Below are 19,312 nucleotides of genomic sequence, written 5' to 3'. Positions count from 1 at the left end.
TCGATTGGCTTCGACAACTCGTTGTAATTGCGTTTTTCAACCTATGTTTACAAGAACATTTTTAGGTAGATTTCATAAAAATGCTACCTATTGTAATGCGTACTTCCGAAAAATTTCGACATATCTTTGTGTTTTACATCTTCCACACCCTAAAACCATTGTCAGTTCAAAAATTTATATATACATTTATATACGAAGATGGACCACTGAATGTAAAAATAGGAAGAGAAAACATTATGGAAGTAGAAGAAGTTTTTTATTTGGGAAATAGAATTACAAAAGATGGACGAAGCAGGAGCGATATAAAATGTCAAATAGCACAGGCGAAACGAGCCTTCAGTCAGAAATATAATTTGTTTACATCAAAAATTAATTTAAACATCAGGAAAACATTTTTGAAAATATATATGTTTGGAGCGTAGCTTTATATGGAAGTGAAATTTGGACGATCGGAGTACCTGAGAAGAAAAGATTACAAGGTATTGAAATGTGGTGCTACAGGAGAATGATAAAAATCAGACGGGTGGATAAAGTGACAAATGAAGATGTGTTGAGGCAAATTGATGAAGAAAGGAGCATTTAGAACAATAGTTATAAGAAGACATAGGTTACGTATTAAAGCATCCTGGAATAGTCGCTTTCATATTGGAGGGTCAGGTAGAAGGAAAAAATTGTGCAGGCAGGCAACGTCTGGAATATGTAAAAAAAAACTGATAGGGATGTAGGATGTAGGGAGTATACCAAAATAATGAAACGACTATCACTAGATAGGGAATCTTGAAGAGCTGCATCAAACCAGTCAAATGACTGAAGACAAATATATATATATATATATATATATATATATTTCACTTTCTTGTGGACACGATAACTGCCATAATTTTGCGCCAATCACTTTCAAATTGATACGTAAAATATAAAGACTAAAAATCTCGGTTCCGTTCGTTAATGGGGAAAGCCGAACTATGGGGATAAAAATGCCTTTTCCACCCTGTCTTTTTCGCCTTTTTTTCCTGGAAATGCCTTTTTCGAAAAAACAAAATATCTGTATAACTTTTTTATAAGTACAATATCGAATTCGTTTAAAGTTCCGATTATTCTCTGTGCCTAAAACTTATCTAAGTAAATTTTTTGATATCACCAACCAACCACTGTCCCAAGAGTTGGATCAAGTGGGGTTTAGAAGAGAAAAAAAATTATACCTCCCTTAATAGGCGCAGTATGAAATCGGTTTAAAGTGGGCGTTAGTTCTCTAAAACTTTTCTCTTAAAACAATTAAAACAATTTTTAATATGACCAACCCTTACGGCAAGGGATGATGAAAATATTGTTGAAATTGTGAGAAGATGGCGCTTGTCTTATGTTAAACATGTAAATTTTTTTTCACATGAACATTTAATGTCGTATTTAGAAAATTTGAAGTTTTTCTTAAATTTAAGGTGAAAATCGTTTTTATCCCCTACTTTTTTTTCTTTCCCTACTCTCCCCGACCGGATATCCATTTAAGTATACTCAGTCGGGGAGAGTGTCCTTTTACTCTAAGGGAGCGTCCCCCGCCCACCGGTTGTACACCCGGCACTGCAGGTTAGCTCCCCCGGTCTCGGATCTTTAATTTTATTTTATTCGCCTGCCTCTAATCCCCTGCCTCGGAGACGGGGTATGGCTACGCCACCTCCCATCCCCCCAGCAGGGAACCGGGTCTCGGTCATTATGCCTTTGCCTCTAATCAGCGGCACCGATCCCACTAAGCGCCGAGGCACCCGCAGGAGCGGCACCGCCAACCGGGACTCGGTCTTTTATTTGTCCCACACTCCTCAGGAGTTCCCCCCTTCACAGGAACCCGCACACCAATGCGTACGGGCCCTCCACGGTGGGACTGTCCTCCCTACCCTAATTTCACGAACCCCTTCTTCTGTCCTCTTTTTCCTTGGTGCGTAAGATTTCCCCGGCAAACCTACGGAACCAATCCCAGTTATCGTCACTATAGACCATCCAATTTAAAAGGTTTTCAGGTGTAAGTCCGTTGTCCGAAATTTCTCTTCTATTTGGAGCCCATCTTGGGCATACAAACACAGTGTGTTCCGCATCATCAGTCTCTGGGCAGTACACACATTGTGGGGTAGGTCTTTTTCCAATTCTAAACAGATAATGGCCTAACAAGCCATGCCCCGTCAACAGTTGTGTCGTATAAAAATCTACATTACCTAGTCTATTACTAGTCCACGTATTTATGTTGGGGATTAGTCGCCTGGTCCAATCTCCAACTCTAGTGTGTCCATGTATCCTGCCACTCTTGATCAATTAGCCGTTCAACCTCATCATTGGCCATACCCCTATATCTAAGTGTTCTTCCTTTAATTTGTAAATCAATGGGTATAACCTTCATTAATATACACAACGTGTCGTATGACACTGTTCTGTATCCCGCGGCTACACGCAGTAAAGCAGCCTGTGTACTCTTTTTAATTTTGTTTTGTTTCTCTGAATATTCATTGTATCTCCCCATATCGGGGCCGCATATAAAATTGCTGACGTGGTAGCCGCAGTTATCAGTCTCCTTATTACCATTTTCGGTGTACCATGGTTCTGGAAAAGAGTCCTCAATGCCTTAATCAAAGGAGTGACCTTCTTACAAATCATCTCTACGTGTTTGCTAAATCTTAGGCTTTTATCCAAAAGAACCCCTAAATACTTTGCTTCTTTATCCCTTACTTAGCACCAGTGAAATTCACCTCTCCGTCTTCCGGCGTGCGGAAAGGAATTTCTTTATTTATTTTTTGTTATTTTAGGCTATAAAATCATATCCCGAGAGATTACCGTGCAATTTGGAATCACTTTTTATATTAAAGTCTTAATTGTTCCATTTTCTTATTAAAAAGTACCTATAAAAATCTCTTAATGTAAATTACATAATTTCCCAAAAGTACTTGATAAAAACTTTAGAAAAAAAAAACAAAGAAAAAAAATAAATTATATAACCTTTTTATGTTCTTAATATTATATTTTAAGCAACAAGAAAACAGTTTATGTTAATTATTCTATTGTGTGTTTAATATAGACTTTATACAAGAACAATAACATTACATTTTATGTTTTCTGAAAACTGTATAACAACAATAATACCAAGACTATAATAACAAAAACTCTTTAGCACCATTTATATGAAAAGTACTGTTTGAAATATTATAACAACTTTGTAACAGAGTTTTAATATGTATGAACATTAAGAAGGAATAAAAGATTTAATGCCTTTTCCGGAAATAATCTTGTCAGCAATATTTCATTTTTGATAAAGCTTTAAAATTCAACTCTTTATACTTTACAGTAATTGTTTTAAATAATTGCAATATTATTGTTATTAAAATAACTATAAATTATTTTTTTGTTTTTTTTTTAATTTTCTCCCATAATTCTTTATTACAGTTCTTTAGTAAGTTTGTGGGATCACTAATAAACATCATCTTCACAAATCCTGAATTTAATCTTTAGTCTTTCTTATAATAAACTTATTTAATACACAATTTTAATTTGTAGAAATACATTTTTGTGATAAATAAACTTAAATTTTATGAGAAATTTATTAAACGATATATGAATAGAACGATTTGTCAATAGTAAAATATTTTTAATTTTTACAACTCCGGCGAATACAGCTAGAATAAAGGAGAAAGTATGATAATCATGATCACAAAATACCACCAAAACAACATATAACAAAAGATGTATCTCAATAGATACAAACTCAAGCGTTACAAAACTGTAATCAGACCTGTATCATATGAAAGCAAAACATTCTTCAAACTAAGATCCAACATTTCCTATTCCCTTGGTACTGAATCACGTAATTATAAACGGACATAAAGTCAAGCTAGTTTAACGATCAAATATTTAAGAGAAAATATCACCCGTGATCTCAAAGAAAAACTAAACCGGAAAGAAAGAACTCAAAAGCACAATTTTGCACAAAATAATACCAAAACAACGTATAACAAAAGATGCATCTCAATGTAAACCAAACTCAAACATTACAAAATTGTAATCAGACCTATAATATTATATGGAAGCGAAACACTCTTCAAAATCAGATCCAAGATTTCCTACCCAGCAGAGATGCAAAGAATAGAAAGAAGAATTCTAAGAAGATGCATAAATAAAAGACGACTTACTGATCAGGGAGAATGATCGCAGAACTTTACAACTGTAAAGTTCTGTCCGCGAATGGTAAGTCTGACCACAACAAGAGGCGCGTCAGAAACCTGTCGTATGAAAACACTATCAAGCGACTTCCTGCATAGAATAGCAGACATATAGGTTTGCCCTACACAAAACTTTTTCCAGCTGTAAAAGCCTGGCAGATCCCCCCTAATTAAATATGGGTGCTGGAGAAGGACGACATCGAAGCTCCGTCTCTTTACAATTTCACCTAACTCAACCTGGACGACATAAGCACCCTGGGCATTTAATTGACCGAACCTAACCATCTAAGGAATTAAAGTACAACGCAACAACCCTTACGTAACAGCCACACTCCTTACTAAGAACTGGGTGCTCATGTCATCAATGTCACATATATAGAAATATTCTGACCAGGTTTGGTAAAAATTGGTCCGTTAATTCTAGAGATATAAGGTGATTTAGAGGCCAAAACGAACACACAAACGAGCACGCACGCGTAAATAACATCTGGAAGTATTCCATTCCAGCCGGTTTTTTGGGTTCAGGTATTAAAATTTCAAGATCTGGTGAAAACCGCATATGCCCAAATTGGACCAATTACAATACTTTCCTTCTAGAGATATCGCTCTTCTAAATAGCTATCTAAATGGGAAATTAAAAACGGGAGATTTAAAAACTAATTCATTTGTTTTTTGTAGCTATGTTAATTTAGATTTAGATTACCTTTCAATTGGACTTCGTCCTCTTTCTAGTGTACAATATCATGACGTATTTTATGCTGTTTCTTTTGGTTTCCTTATTTCTATTCAGAATCAGATCGATAAGAATAGTTTTAGAAGTGATCAAAATTACATCGATTAATTTTTTTTTTCATAATTACAAAAAAAAGTTTCTTAATTTTACTTAAAAAATTAGGAAATACTCTCTTTATATATAGCATAAATAGAATATGATAAGAGAAAATAGATAATATAATTTCTTCATGTTATTTAAACATACATGTGTACGTTAACAAGACGTAGAGTTTACGTTACACTACACTTAATTTTGGGCAGTAACTAAACTAATGTAAGCGACCAGAAAGCCTACTGCTTGTATATGAATACAGAGAGCAGTTTATAGAGACGAAGGCTGTGGTGGTAATGGAGATAGTACGACGGTGAAGGGCGGTCAGAAGGGATATCTATGCATAATGCAAGTCGGGCCTCGGTGGTCTCTCTCAAAGCTTATACCCCCATTTCCCTTAGTAGGTTATACTACAGACACTCATGACAAGGTTTTACGAAATAGAAGTAGGGTAGATAAATAGGCCGGACAACAAAACGGAGTCGAAGGAGGGGGTTATTCTCTCAAGAGCGAGACAGAACGAATAAGAAATGATGGGTGAGATATAATAGCGTGTGAGATGGGAGGGGGTGAACCTTTTGTAAGGATGGGTTGTAATGAAGGTAAAGGGATAAGCGGGGAGGGGAGTATATCCGATCGTCTGTCAGTAGTGAAATGGTGAAATGGTATTAAGGTTTGCTACGGGTGGAACGGGTATGACAACATAAGTACAGTAATCCACCGCCAGATGTCGCAAAAGTTAACATGAATTTATATATTTTTTTCCTATGTTAAAGTAGAAATCTTAATTTTTTTTTTAGTCATTATTTTAATTACAAAATTCGATTATTACTTTCTCAGTTTTTATACTCTTTAATGCAAATTGTTAATATTAATGAAAAAAAAAATTCCCCAGGGAATTTGTATTTTTTTTTGTGTAATTTTTGTATTGATATCCCTTTAGCTCAGAAATACGAAAGAATATTGAATAAACACTGTTGTATCTTGGAAATGTTAAAATTGATATTTTATATTACGAGTCTATTTTGAGAAAAGAAATAATACAAGAACGATTTATTTTTGAAAGAATCTGTTTTATTTGTTCTAAATATTGATATCAGATTTATAAATGAATATTCATCGGCTTAAATTCTTTATAAATAATGATCAATAAGTAAAAAAATGAAAAAGAAAATACAAAATAGAAAATTTATTCAATACGTAAAGAGAAATTAATACAAAGAGATTTGAATAGATGAAAAAAATATGTGTATTAGTTATAGATCAGTTAGATATCAGAAAGAGCGTGGGTACAAGAGATGTATTTTTAAAAATTAAAGCAACCTACACAGGATTTGCAGAACAACTATAATGTAGAATATTTATACAACATTTCATAATTTAAAATAAAATGAAATATTTGGCATTTTAAGGACTATAAAGAGGAATATCTACATCCCAAGAATATAAAAATGTATTACACAGAAAAACAATATTTACATATATAAATATCGTATATCAAATCGTCCGGTTCCACTGATTTTTCAATATTTAATTTTTAAATCGACAATTTATTTATTTTAATATTTTCATGTTAATTTTTTCATCAATCTAAGACAGGGACTGTTATAAATTTAAAAAACCACGGTACTTTTTCGAAATTTCCTCCCTAAATTTTTTCCCATGAATCATTATAATTTGGTTATTATAATGATTGTATAATAACCAATTATTAACCTTTAATAATTTCCTTATTAAAGGAAATTTAATTGTATATAATTTTTACATGTGTGTAGAAGGATGAACCCCTGCCCTTACTACGGCAACCGGGATACCCCAGAACGTGGTGTTCTGGTGCCCGCAGTGGGATGATTACCGCCTGGCTTGCTCGGCGATTACCGGACCGCTCAGCGTGGATAACATCATCGCCACCATGTAGCCCAAGAGATTTCATACCATTGCAGGGTTCGTGGGGAGGGTTCTTCAGGATAAGGATCGGGGAGGTCGGGGATAAGTGACAGTCCTCTGTGGAGCTGCCGTTCGCTCGTGGTTGCACGAGTGGGCGGTAGATATAATGCACGGGGACTCTCGCACTCTCGAGCGAAAAAGACCGACTCCCAGCTTGGATGCCCTATTCGGGGTATACCCGTTAGAAGCACTGGCATAAAGACCAAGTTCCGGCTTCAGGAGTCGGGACCTAGGGTCGGCATAGCCTGGCCTGGTGGATCCTACTCTGGGGGTTTGAGGCGAGCGCAAAGTGAGATCCGACCAGTGGGCCGAGACATGGAGGCCCGTTAGAGTAAAGGACACTCCCCTGGGCTGTGTAATAGTTAACTGCAGGATCCGGCCCCGGGGAGAAGAAATAAAAGTTGTATATAACTTGTATACTAACGTTAAATAGACGAGATTAGCTAGTATAGGTTACCCACCGGGTTGGTCTAGTGGTGAACGCGTCTTCCCAAATCAGCTGATTTGGAAGTCGAGAGTTACAGCGTTCAAGTCCTACTAAAGCCAGCTATTTTTTTACACGGATTTGAATACTAGATCGTGGATACCGGTGTTCTTCGGTGGTTGGGTTTCAATTAACCACACATCTCAGGTATGGTCGAACTGAGAATGTACAAGACTACACTTCATTCACACTCATACACATCATCCTCATTCATCCTCTGAAGTATTATTTTAACGGTAGTTACCGGAGGCTAAACAGAAAAAAGAAAGGAGCATCTATTAGCACATCTATAGACTTTTTCTTTCTGCATGAAATTTCGGTCAAAGTACCGGCTACTTCCAGACTTTCTTTGTGATAAGACACTTCCCATGTTCTGAAAATCACTCCACGGCAACCTTCCAAATGTCAAATTTCTCACTACAAAGTTGACGTAAGGGTTACTTGCCACATCCCACACCATTTCATGGAAAAAAGTGCACAAAATTTACAAAAACTCCTCCCTTAAATTCGGAATATGCAAGCTACTTCCAGCGGTAAAGCCATTTAAATTGAAATCGCAAATTTCTCTTTGTGTGAAAAACAAATACTGGATTTGTTAACCAGATATTGTCCAAAACATCCAGGTTTTTTAATGAGACGTCTTTTCATACGTAAACACCAATATCATAAGCGTGTGGTTCACTGGAACTTGAAGATGTTGAAGCTTCTGGAACCAGAACAATACACTTATCACTTATAAATGATTCAGCGGGGACGTCATAATTATTGAGTGATGTCGATGTACATTCATACCAGCCGAGTTTTCACAGGAGGGTGTAAAACTAGTTTCGGGAAGAACGTTTACGACAGCATCACGTTGTGGTAGCGAAGAAATATTTGGCAACGTGAAATTTTCATTAACGTTAGAAGAATCACTATTGACATGCGACATTTTGCTAAAAAAATGTAAAATCGAACTTTGAGATCGCTTAGACATATTAAAGAACACGGAACGATAATGTGAAGTTTCTATTTAAAAAGATGAACTGAGAAATGCATAAAATGTTAAACGAACGTTCCACAACAAAATCTGAACTCAGACTAACGAGTGAATACCGCTTGACAATGTACAATATTTCATGCATGCACTGCTGCTACTGCAGAGCTGTTCCGACAATATGTTTCACAACAAGTAAGTTTATATGATGTCGGCCTTATTTTATTACAAGGTCAGTATTATTTTCGTACCTTCTTAATAAGTGGCATGGTTTTGATGGTCTTTCCTGTCTTTCAATAAGGAGTGGTATATGCTTTGACACCCACCGTGCCGGTGAGAACACTGCCGTCTTCTCAGAATGCTGAATGACGGCTACTGTGTTGCACAGCGCAGCTCCGAATACGGATATTAAATTATTGAAGAAGGAAGGTCGGCGGAATCGATCTTTCGTCGATAGATTTTGTTACTCTGACAGTGAGAAATCAGAGGAGAGTATACGATAAATTTTTAAAAAGATATTCAAATATATATGTATAAATTTATATGTTTATTTTATATAGGCCAAATATTAAGAACTACTTAAACCTTCAAGGGGAGGGGGTTCAAACCCGGTAACCCCCTCCCTTGCGTACTCCCCTGACCTATGATTTTAAAATTCAATAATAACATTTAAAAAATATGAAAAAATATCAGAAGTTATTAATGAAATAAAATTTTATGTACATTTCATTAAAAAAAAAAGAAAAGTGTTTTATTGTAAATAAGAATTATCCAAAATCCGATTCTAGATACACTTTCCAGTACATCTACTTTGTTACGACTTATCTCAATTTATGAGAGTGACGGACAATATGTACATAATTAAGAGCAAAATTCAAAAAATTAATTTAAAAAAATTACTATTTAATCGAAAATTCAAATTTAATCAAATTAAAAAATCAAAAAAACAAAAATTAATGTAACCCATAATAATCTTTTTATAACTGCACCTTGACCTAACATAAATCTTTCAAGAATGTAATTTAATAGGAGTACAAGGAAGTTACGTGGTGTTCACATTAGATTTTTTAAAAAATTATTATTAATATTTATTCATTTACTTATTTAATTTTTCTTTTATGTCTAATATTCCTCAGTAGCTACGATTGTTTAATAACTAAAATGTAAAATTACTTCTAGCTTTGAAATTAAATTTTCTAGATTATACAAAATGCAAAATCTTTTTTTTTAAATCATTTTATTACTTAATTTAGTATTTTATTTCTTTGTGACCTCTTTTCTTTTTCTTACTTCCTGTACTAATTTAAAATTGTTTATTTTTATAATTCTCCATGATTAAATTTATGTATATTAAATTATCCATTTACAATAATTTATTAATTTTTTAAATTGACTTACCTAGTAAAGATTATTAGGAATTATGATAACTTTGACTCGTTATAATTTTCTTCTCATCGAAAAAATGGATTTCATCTATTTATTTTCATAAAGATGTTTAAATATGTATATTTTTTTATCCAAATATCTGTCCTCTATTATATATTTATTAAGTTATCATTTACTCAGTGATATTTAAGCAATTTATTTTATGAAAATTGGTTCAACAGTTATACCATTATAAAGGAAAAAATCTATTATATTTTATAAATACAAAACTAACATCATGTTGTAAAAAACGGTCATGATTTTACGCATAATGGAAATTGAGTAACAGAACATTATTTGATACTTTATTAATTAACAAAGGGATACTACTTGTTTATTATTGGAATGATTTTTGTTCTGTTCAGTTATGACCAAATCTAATATTTAATCTACAGCTCATATGATTTTTTCATGATTCGAAAAGCTACTGTGTAGTTTTCTCAGTTGTTGATAAATTCCAAAATTTTTATATAAGGTATATTAAGATCGTAAAGCGATCGCGATGATAGCGAATATAATATTGAAAGTGACGTCACAACATGCCTTTTAAAATTGTAACGATTTCCATAAAAGTAAAAAATAAGGCGCGACTTTCATTGGTTGTAGAAAAATGACGTCACTTTCAATATTATATTCGCTATCATCGCGATCGCTTTACGATCTTAATATACCTTATATAAAAATTTTGGAATTTATCAACAACTGAGAAAACTATACAGTAGCTTTTCGAATCATGAAAATCTCCTTGGAATTACATGATATTTGTTAAAAGGAGTTCTCATTTTGTTTCTTTGTGTAATTATTTTTAACGAATTAAAAACTATACCTAAGACTTATAGGACAAAATTGTCTTTGTTTCGATCAACAATTTAAGCGATAGGATAATAGTACTTAGATATTTATAGTAGATTAAAATTAATTTATAAATTTAATACTACAGTCAAACTTTGAAAGTTATTTAATGAATTATTCATCTATCTTCATCGGTGTTACAATGAGGCGCTTGGATCGCGCTTCCATAAAGAGTTAAATAGTAGAAAGGGCTGAAAAACAGAGTAGATAAGCGAAATTGTCGGAAGAAGCCTGCAGCGAAGTCAAAAGCAAAGTTGAGTTAAAAAACACACTGATGAAAATGTTTTCCGAGAAATTTCCATTGGGGGCAATCTGACGTAGCCCAAACTGATAATTGTAATACGCAATCCGCGTTCGAGGGTATAAAAGATGACCTCCGGTAAAGTCCACCAGGGCTAGGAACGGAGAGGGTGGTGTGGCAACCGGTATCATTACAAGGTGGATATCTTTCTCGTACGGGGATCAATGTAACCGTTTCATTTCAGGGTCGGATTGAAGAAAAGACATAAGTCAAACGATATGAACGTCAACTTGAACTATCAGTTCCGACTGTAATCGAACGAAATAATTACATACGTGAGGTATGCGTTGAATTACTAAGAAACGTCATTCTGTTTTGATCGGATGTATTGTGGCAATTAATAAAAGCGAATTTATCAGATATAAAAATTGCGCCGGACGAGTGTTTTCGTAGAAATAGACTTCTGGTGGAGTTTGCCGTGAGGCGAAGTAATGTTTGAACTCATTCCGGATAAGTCCTTCCCGACAATAAAGCGCCACGTGAAACAAGGGATAAACTGTTTATTCGGACTTCGGGAGATCTTATGTGACCAACACTGAGCGATAGTGAGGGCAGGTTCCATCATATCAAAGTGAACAATAGGTTCGATTTCGTTGATCCAAAAAATTTTGGATTTACACAAACGATCGGAAGGACTGAGGGAGCGCCAAACGGCGAAAAAATAAATGTTGTGATACGACTAGACATCATCTGAAGTCATAATTAGGAGAATTTCAATGGCGACACAATATAAATAGTTCGACAAGATAATTTCAGGCATAAAATCCATTTGGCTGCCAGAAATTAATCTATGGCGTGGTTAAGCAGAATAAATTATATTATCCGTTAAGTAATAAAATTACACATCCTGAATCCCGTAGGAGGATACCCGCCTTGTGACGATCCCGGTCGCCACACCACTCTCGCCGTCTTAGCTCTGATGGGTTTTATCGGAGGTCGTCTTTTAGATCCACTAAACTTGATAACACAGCACAGTTTGATCTCTGTCAGGATGCCACCAATGAAAATGATTCCGTAGATATTTCCATCGGTGTATTTACACAACCTACTATCACCTTCGTATGATCTCTTCCAACCAAGACCACTTACCATAATTAACAACCTTCAAATATCAAATTAACCGATTCGTAGAAGTACGACTTCCGCGCCTTCCTCTAACGCATAAGGTTTCACACAAAAACGTTTCCCATTTCTCACTTCAATTAGACTATGCACTCACATCATTACTTGATTGAGTGTTTAAAGACCAAAAAAAAAGTGTAACTCACTCTAACAAAAAACAAGCGGTCACCGTTAATTAATCACCATATATTTATATGTGCTCATATAATTAATTGATTAGGAGCATATACTGTAATGAAAGGCTTAGATTTACATTTTCAAGACTATCGAATATAAATTAAAAATACTAAAAAAATTATAATATTAATAAAAAAATAAAACGGCGAACTTCCGTAGTTCATTAAAATAAATCATAAGTTTTATAAGCTTATATAAATTCAACTATGTAAGCTCTTTTATTTGAATAACTAATTAAAATCATTCGAGACGTAACCAACTCGTTAGTTATTTGTTTGTTTTACGGGTATATATGTATAGATTCTTTCCATGTGCCTCCATTCGTACACGATTCATCAGCGATTTGATTCAGCGGTTAGCGCTTTAACATACAGTATTTATATATGAAAATGAATAAATGAATCATGACTACATAAGTAAAAAATTAAATAAAAGTAATTTTAAATTCTAAGCGATTTATGTAAATAAACAATGTACAACAACGTTTATTTATGAATGTTTATATTTATAATAATACTTAAGTATATATGAATTAATCTTGTGTATATATATATATATATATATATATATATAAATGTTCGTTCGTTCAAAATCTTAAATCTCCGAAAGTTCTATCGATTGCTTTGAAATTTTACACAACGTTGCATTCGAATACGCGCGTGTTTTTATATACCTACTATTTATATACCTAAGATATCACACCATTGACAGGTAAAAACATGCTTTTTTAAAAAAAAAGTGCTATCGGTTGGACGTAAAAACAACACACGCTACACTAAATATTTTACGATTCCATTTCAGTGTTTCCGATATATATGTCCGCTGACTAAAAAACTACTGGACCGATTTACGCGCGGGGAAATAGGGAGAAAGGGAAAAATCGGAATAAAGAAAAGGTAAGAAGAGGAAAATTGAAAAAGGGTAAAACGGGTAAAAGGAAATGTAAAGGGAAAATGAGAAAAAATAAAGGATGAAGAGGAAAGAAGAAGGGCGAAAAAGAAATAAGAGATAGCGAAAGGAGTCGGAAAGGAGAAGAGGGAAATGGGAAAAGAGAAAGGGGTATGGTAAGGTGAAAACGGGATCAAAGAAAACGGGAAAGGAAAAGGGGGAAGGTAAAAAGGGAAAGGTTAAGTATTGTGAAGTTCCGTAATATTCATTTTGTTAATGTTTTATCAAACTTTAATTTTTGTTCATTTAATCTATATATATATATATATATATATATACATATTTTTTGTACATATTTTTTGCGATTGTAAAAAATTTGTATAATAAATAATTATTCAATAATTTTTTTTTTCGTCTTCAGTCATTTGACTGGTTTGATGCAGCTCTCCAAGATTCCCTATCTAGTGCTAGTCGTTACATTTCAGTATACCCTCTACATCCTACATCCCTAACAATTTGTTTTACATATTCCAAACGTGGCCTGTCTACACAATTTTTTCCTTCTACCTGTCCTTCCAATATTAAAGCGACTATTCCAGGATGCCTTAGTATGTGGCCTATAAGGCTGTCTCTTCTTTTAACTATATTTTTCCAAATGATTCTTTCTTCATCTATTTATTCATCGTCGCAATACCTCTTCATTTGTCACTTTATCCACCCATTTGATTTTTAACATTTTCTTATAGCACTACATTTCAAAAGCTTCTAATCTTTTCTTCTCAGATACTCCGATCGTCCAAGTTTCACTTCCATATAAAGCGACACTCCAAACATACACTTTCAAAAATCTTTTCCTGACATTTAAATTAATTTTTGATGTAAACAAATTATATATCTTACTAAAGGCTCGTTTAGCTATTCGGGATTCCCAAATAACAAAATTCTTCTACCTCCAAAATCTTTTCTCCTCCTATTTTCACATTCAGAGGTCCATCTTTGTTATTTCTACTACGTTTCATTACTTTTGTTTTCTTCTTGTTTATTTTCATGCGATAGTTCTTGCGTAGGACTTCATCTATGCCGTTCATTGTTTCTTCTAAATCCTTTTTACTCTCGGCTAGAATTGCTATATCATCAGCAAATCGTAGCATCTTTATCTTTTCACCTTGTACTGTTGCTCCGAATCTAAATTGTTCTTTAACATCATTAACTGCTAGATCCATGTAAAGATTAAAAAGTAACGGAGATAGGGAACATCCTTGTCGGACTCCCTTTCTTATTACGGCTTCTTTCTTATGTTCTTCAATTGTTACTGTTGCTGTTTGGTTCCTGTACATGTTAGCAATTGTTCTTCTATCTCTGTATTTGAACCCTAACTTTTTTATAATGCTGAACATTTTATTCCAGTCTACGTTATCGAATGCCTTTTCTAGGTCTATAAACGCCAAGTATGTTGGTTTGTTTTTATTTAATCTACCTTCTACTATTAATCTGAGGCCTAAAATTGCTTCCCTTGTCCCTATATTTTTCCTGAAACCAAATTGGTCTTCTCCTAACACTTCCTCCACTCTCCTCTCAATTCTTCTGTATAGAATTCTAGTTATGATTTTTGATGCATGACTAGTTAAAATAATTGTTCTGTATTCTTCACATTTATCTGCACCTGCTTTCTTTGGTATCATGACTGTAACACTTTTTTTGAAGTCTGACGGAAATTCCCCTTTTTTATAAATATTACACCCCAGTTTGTATAATCTATCAATCGCTTCCTCACCTGCACTGGGCAGTAATTCTACAGGTATTCCGTCTATCCCAGGAGCCTTTCTGCCATTTAAATCTTTTAATGCCCTCTTAAATTCAGATCTCAGTATTGTTTCTCCCATTTCATCCTCCTCAACTTCCTCTTCTTCGTCTATAACACAATTTTCTAATTCATTTCCTCCGTGTAACTCTTCAATATATTCCACCCATCTATCGACTTTACCTTTCGTATTATATATTGGTGTACCATCTTTGTTTAACACATTATTAGATTTTAATTTATGTACCCCAAAATTTTCCTTAACTTTCCTGTATGCTCCGTCTATTTTACCAGTGTTCATTTCCCTTATATATAAATATATACTCAAATCTATCAATAGGGAAGCATTGCCAGGTCTGCTAGTATCAAGTTAAATTAATAAACTATTTACCGTTAGAAATTTTTTATCAGAAAAAATGATAATAGTTTAAAAATTAATAGTAAGAAAATAATACTCTCCGTTACTAAAAATCTGATTGTTTCTATCACCTTCCTTATTTTTTGTATTTACACAAAAACAAAATGATGAAAGACATTACTTACGCATGTAGAATTTTAATGTTTAATTATTTAATAAAACCTTACCATATTAAACTTCCTTTTTTAATAACACGTTTCTAATTTGCATTATTATAAAATTAAAACATTAATTAATAAATTGAAATAAGTTTCAGTAAGTATAGTTAAACTTGCAAATTAATTACTTAAATATTTCTACTTTCCTAGCATCATAATTCCATAGCTATGCTCCAAAAAGGAGAGGATGGTAATCAGTGAAAAAATGAGGTATAGGTTTTTTTTGCATTTTCAACATTTCATTACCCAGGAATCCCAGAAACAAAAAAAGGGGTAATATTCGTACGTATGTTGGTTTGTTTGAAGCTTAATAACTTTTGACTAGATAATGTATAAAAAAATTTTATACAAAGATAGTATATACAGGGCAATTTTTTGATAAACTTTTGAGGTCAATATGTTCACGGTATGAAAGGGTTTATTGGTGTAATTTTCTCGAAATTCTACAAACATAGCCTCACTTTATATTAAGCTCATACATGGTTGCATACTAATCTTACCTTTTTTAAAAGAATTTTATCGCAAAATTACTCCTTCCTTAAAAATCGAAAAAAGCAGTCTTTTTATTTAATGCATATATTTTTTAACCTCGCTTTTTCTGTTTAGCCAACGGAATAACCGTAAGGTATTAATTACTTCTGAGGATGAATGAGGATGATATGTATGAGTGTAAGAGAAGTGTAGTCTAGTACAGTCTCAGGTCGACCATTCCTGAGATGTGTGATTATAGAAACCCAACCACAAAAAAACAACGGTATCCATGACCTAGTATTAAAATCTATATAAAAGTAACCCACTTACTAGGACTTGAATTTTAGAACTCTCGACTTCGAAATCGCCTGATTTGTGATGACGAGTTCATATTTAACTGATTTTTATTTTCTCATACGAACTAAAGGAAGTATTAAGATCACGAAAAATTTCGGTTTTCAGATTTTAACGGAAAGATCCATTTTGACCATTCCTGAATCCATTTTGACTAGTTTCAACGTGACGTCTGTAAGTACGTATGTATAATTATAATTAAAAAACGATTAGCCGTAGGATGTTGAAATATTGGATTTAGGACTGTTGTAATCTAGTTGCGAACCTCACCTTTTGATTGCAATCGTCTGGATCAAAAGTGTCCAAAAAACCCAAAATCCAAAACAATTTGGATTTTTTACTTTTTCATAACTGCAGTAATAAGTCGTTATTGAAAGATTTTCAACGATATATCATAAGTGGAACTTATTTTCATTGGTTCCAGAGTTATAGCGAAATAAAATTTTAATTAATGAAATATTTGGATCTTAAAACGGGAAGCCGCATCGGTTCAAATCCGACTCCAGCTCATTTTTTAATTTAAATATGTTGATTTATTAATAATTATTAACTTCTGATTGTAAAAAAATTACAAAAAAATAATAATACAATAATAACAATATAAAAATTCTAATGTAGAGACTTCCTTGTACATCTGTTAAATTAGATATACACATCTTTTTAAAATGAAAAGTACGAGGGCTATTCAGAAAGTAAGGAACGTTTTGGAATTTTAAAAAACCAAGTACAAGAAAAACTTTTTATTATATACATGTGAAAGAGGGACTAAAATACTACTTTTCAACATAATCACCATACAAATTCAGGCAGTTATCATAGCGGTGGACAAGCTTTGAAATTCCTGTGTCATAGAATTCTGCCGCCTGTGATCTCAACCACTCAGTGACGCACCCATCTTGCACGAAATTTGTGGTAGCCTAGCTGCTGTAAACAATTTCAAACAATAAAGTCCGTGAAACTTGTGGGAAACATAGAGAAAGCTCAGTTATAGTGAAACGACGATTTTCACGTATCTTTTCGTCAACTTTGGAGACCAGATCATCAGTCACAATGCTCGGACGTCCACTCTTCTCTTTATCGTGAACGTTTGTTCAGCCATTTTTAAATTGAATGCACCACTTCCTGACAGAACTTTCACTCATTACGTTGTTCCCGTACACTTCACACGTTCCAGATGAATTTCTATCGGTTTTAAGTTTTTTGCCAACAAAAAACGAATCACAGACCTCACCTCACCACTAGCAGGATTTTTGATTGCAGTGCACATTTCAAATTTGTATATAAAAAAAAAAGGCAGTGCGGAGATTTTCTCGTTGTAACGGCTGGACGCTGACTGAGGTGCCGAACACGAGCACACCAATATATATTCCTGCGCCGCCAGGCGCAGGTGGAAACGTTCCTTACTTTCTGAATAGCAATTGTACATAAAATTTTATTTCCTTAAAAACGTCTGATATTTTTCACATACATATATATATTTATTATTATTACTGAATTATTATTTATAGTAATTTTTTTTTTTAGTCAGTGGTTAATAATTATTATTAAATCAACATATTTAAATTAACAAAGGTTACAAAAAGAAAGGAGATGATATGTGATTCGAACCGATGTGTCTTTTCTTTGTAAGATCGAAATTTTCATTAATAACATTTTATCTGGCTATAACTCTGGAACCAATGAAAATCAGTTCCACTTAGGATATATCGCTGAAATGCCCTCAATGAGGGCTTATTACTGCAATTAAAAAAAAGTCCAAAATCCAAATTTGTTTTGATTTTGTGCTTTTTTGAACACTTTTGGTTCAATCGATTGCAATCAAAAGGAGTGTGAGGTCACAACAAGATGTTACAACAGTCCAAAATTCAACGATTAATCGTTTTTGAGTTATGCGTGATACTTTCGTACGTACGTCACGCCGAAACTAGTCAAAATGGTTTCAGGGTTGATCAAAATGGATATTTTCGTTGTAAAGTGAAAACCTAAATTTTTCGCGATTATAATATTTCCTTGTACTTCCTATATGTTAGTAAAAAGATTTGCAAAATTTTCAAAAATCTTTTTGCTAATATTGTTATATTTTAATCGTAAACAAATACGGCTTAGTAAAATATGACAAAATTAGGCAAAATATCGAGATATTCAGGGTAACCTTGCTCTACAGCTTTACCCCCTTAACCTTTTTAGTTGAAAATTTAATGGCATGAATGCCCAATATATAAAAGTATTCTTGATTAAGTTTGGTCAAAATGGGTGCAGTAGTTCTGAAGATGTAACTAGATTTAGAGAGCGACACCGAACACACATACATGTATATCCGGCCATCCGGAAATTTCCATCTGTTTTTTTAGGTTCCTTAGGTGTCAAAACGTCAAGATCCGGTGAAAACCGAATTTTCTCAAATTGGCTCGATTACAACCCTTCTACAGCTATAGCTATGCTGAAATAATAGATAGAAAAGTAATAAAAACAAAAGTGCAATACAAAACGTTTGTTAGAATCAACTATTATTACCAAGTTATGAAATAAATTTTTTTTGCGAAATTTAGATAAAAAATATCTTCAATAGGCTTCATATCTCTAATACATTCTTTTATTGATCTTTCTTTATTTATTTTTAAATTTTCATTGTTTATTTATCTAAAATACTTAATTCTCTTTTTTTGTAATATTGAATATATTATTTTGTTTATCTATTTGAAATCTGATAAATTTTTATATTTTTTTCTTCATATACTTAGAAATTCTTATGTTTGTATTTAGTTAGTATGGACTTTATTCATGTAATTTTAGACAGATCAAATTCTTTACAAGTTTTTTTTTTTAAATTTTGTGTGTTTATTATCTATTTAACAAAGTTATTGTACGTAAAACATAAACATGTATTTTGACCACCAATCTATTGTTTTTTACCCT

Source organism: Lycorma delicatula, chromosome 11 (genome assembly GCF_047948215.1).
Source record: "Lycorma delicatula isolate Av1 chromosome 11, ASM4794821v1, whole genome shotgun sequence".
NCBI classification, from domain to species: domain Eukaryota; kingdom Metazoa; phylum Arthropoda; class Insecta; order Hemiptera; family Fulgoridae; genus Lycorma; species Lycorma delicatula.
The sequence above is the reverse complement of the archived record's forward strand: the minus strand, read 5'-3'. Positions refer to the sequence as shown.